Source organism: Nerophis lumbriciformis, linkage group LG31 (assembly GCF_033978685.3).
Source record: "Nerophis lumbriciformis linkage group LG31, RoL_Nlum_v2.1, whole genome shotgun sequence".
In the NCBI taxonomy this organism is placed as follows: domain Eukaryota; kingdom Metazoa; phylum Chordata; class Actinopteri; order Syngnathiformes; family Syngnathidae; genus Nerophis; species Nerophis lumbriciformis.
This window is the reverse complement of record NC_084578.2, coordinates 466,533-470,000: the sequence shown is the minus strand read 5'-3', so window position 1 is coordinate 470,000 and position 3,468 is coordinate 466,533.

The following is a 3,468-nucleotide window of genomic DNA, read 5'->3' as shown; positions in this document are numbered from 1 at the left end:
AAAATGGTGGTGTCACTAGGTGGTGTCAGGTGTAAAATGGTGGTGTCACTAGGTGGTGTCAGGTGTAAAATGGTGGTGTCACTAGGTGGTGTCAGGTGTAAAATGGTGGTGTCACTAGGTGGTGTCAGGTGTAAAATGGTGGTGTCACTAGGTGGTGTCAGGTGTAAAATGGTGGTGTCACATGTACAATGGCGGTGTTACTAGGTGGTGTCACTAGGTGGTGTCAGGTGTAAAATGGTGGTGTCACCAGGTGGTGTCAGGTGTAAAATGGCGGTGTCTTGCAAACGTGTGACAACATTCTCACCAAAGTTTTGTTCCCAGGCTCCTTTGCGTCTCGCTCACGTCCGCGCTGAGAGGTGGCGGCGGCTCCGGCGGCGTGGAGCTCCACCACTTCTAATCCTCACAAGCGTACCTGGCACGTCGCTCTAATCACGCCCTGCACACACACACGCACGCACGCACGCACGCACGCACGCACGCACGCACGCACGCACACACACACACACACACACACACACACACACACACACACACACACTAGGAGTCACCTTTAATCACTGCCTGAAGGCCCCTTCTTGGCTCCGCCCCCTGATGTTAACTACAAAATAAGACACTGGAAGACGTTTCATAAAGGATACTTTTACTTTGAAGTGCTTGCAAAAGGTGGCGTACAGAAATAGGAGCATGCCCAACAAGACTTATGTCAAAATAAGAGCATGACCAACAAGACTTATGTCAAAATAAGAGCATGACCAACAAGACTTATGTCAAAATAAGAGCATGACCAACAAGACTTATGTCAAAATAAGAGCATGACCAACAAGACTTATGTCAAAATAAGAGCATGACCAACAAGACTTATGTCAAAATAAGAGCGTGACCAACAAGACTTATGTCAAAATAAGAGCGTGACCAACAAGACTTATGTCAAAAACTCAATAACGTCTGACACATTCAACACAAACTGAATGTGCTAGCTCCATGCTAATTTACACTGAAAATCCCATAGATGCGCTAGCGATTAGCATTGAAATGCAGATTTCATACGCGAGCATCAAATATCTAATTGATACTTTTTAGTATCGTCGTACTTGAATACTTTTTTAACATTGTGATCTATCGTCTACATCTTATTTCCACAAATACTTCAATTATGCTGCTCGGTATACGGGAAAGAATATCACAATATCATCCGAGGATCAGGATCCACGCCCGTATCACAAGGATCATGATCCACTCCCATATCACAAGGATCATGATCCACTCCCGTATCACAAGGATCATGATCCACTCCCGTAACACAAGGACCATGATCCACTCCCGTATCACAAGGATCATGATCCACTCCCATATCACAAGGACCATGATCCACTCCCGTATCACAAGGATCATGATCCACTCCCGTATCACAAGGATCATGATCCACTCCCGTATCACAAGGATCATGATCCACTCCCGTATCACAAGGATCATGATCCACTCCCATATCACAAGGATCATGATCCACTCCCGTATCACAAGGACCATGATCCACTCCCATATCACAAGGATCATGATCCACTCCCATATCACAAGGATCATGATCCACTCCCGTATCACAAGGATCATGATCCACTCCCGTATCACAAGGATCATGATCCACTCCCGTATCACACAAAATGCAGATTTGACTCCTGATGCACATTTCTATTTGTTTTGTCTATGATTATTCGCAGGTGAGTAATACTTGAGTAATACTTCAATAATACTTCAATAATACTTGAGTAATATTTCAGTAATACTTGAGTAATATTTCAGTAATACATCAGTAATACTTCAGTAATATTTCAGTAATACATCAGTAATACTTGAGTAATATGTCAGTAATACTTGAGTAATATTCCAGTAGTACATCAGTAATACTTGAGTAATATGTCAGTAATACTTGAGTAATATTTCAGTAGTACAGCAGTAATACTTGAGTAATATTTCAGTAATACTTGAGTAATATTTAAGTAATACTTAGGTAATATTTCAGTAATACATCAGTAATACTTGAGTAATACTTGAGTAATATTCCAGTAGTACATCAGTAATACTTGAGTAATATTTCAGTAATACTTGAGTAATATTTCAGTAGTACATCAGTCATACTTGAGTAATACTTGAGTAATATTTCAGTAGTACATCAGTAATACTTGAGTAATACTTGAGTAATATTTCAGTAATACTTGAGTAATATTTCAGTAGTACATCAGTAATACTTGAGTAATATTTCAGTAATACTTGAGTAATATTTCAGTAGTACATCAGTAATACTTGAGTAATATTTCAGTAATACATCAGTAATACTTGAGTAATATTTCAGCAATACTTGAGTAATATTTCAGTAATACTTGAGTAATATTTCAGTAATACTTGAGTAATATTTCAGTAATACTTGAGTAATATTTCAGTAATACTTGAGTAATATTTCAGTAATACTTGAGTAATATTTCAGTAATACATCAGTAATACTTGAGTAATATTTCAGTAATACTTGAGTAATATTTCAGTAATACTTGAGTAATACTTGAGTAATATTTCAGTAATACTTGAGTAATATTTCAGTAATACTTGAGTAATACTTGAGTAATATTTCAGTAATACTTGAGTAATATTTCAGTAATACTTGAGTAATACTTGAGTAATATTTCAGTAATACTTGAGTAATATTTCAGTAATACTTCATGCGTTACTACATGGGGGATTTGCCCCCCCGCCCCCAGCTCCTGGTGCAGCCCGGCCGGCACCGACGTCACCACCAGAGACCGCCAAGATGTCACCTTTAAACACGTCTCATGACCCAGGACCGCCTCAGTGGAGGACCAGCAGTATCAGGTACTACATCAGGACTACTCCAGCAGTATCAGGTACTACATCAGGACTACTCCAGCAGTATCAGGTACTACATCAGTACTACTCCAGCAGTATCAGGTACTACATCAGTACTACTCCAGCAGTATCAGGTACTACAACAGGACTACTCCAGCAGTATCAGGTACTACATCAGGACTACTCCAGCAGTATCAGGTACTACAACAGGACTACTCCAGCAGTATCAGGTACTACATCAGGACTACTCCAGCAGTATCAGGTACTACATCAGTACTACTCCAGCAGTATCAGGTACTACAACAGGACTACTCCAGCAGTATCAGGTACTACAACAGTACTACTCCAGCAGTATCAGGTACTACATCAGGACTACTCCAGCAGTATCAGGTACTATAACAGGACTACTCCAGCAGTATCAGGTACTACAACAGTACTACTCCAGCAGTATCAGGTACTACAACAGGACTACTCCAGTAGTATCAGGTACTACAACAGTACTACTCCAGTAGTATCAGGTACTACAACAGTACTACTCCAGCAGTATCAGGTACTACAACAGGACTACTCCAGCAGTATCAGGTACTACATCAGGACTACTCCAGCAGTATCAGG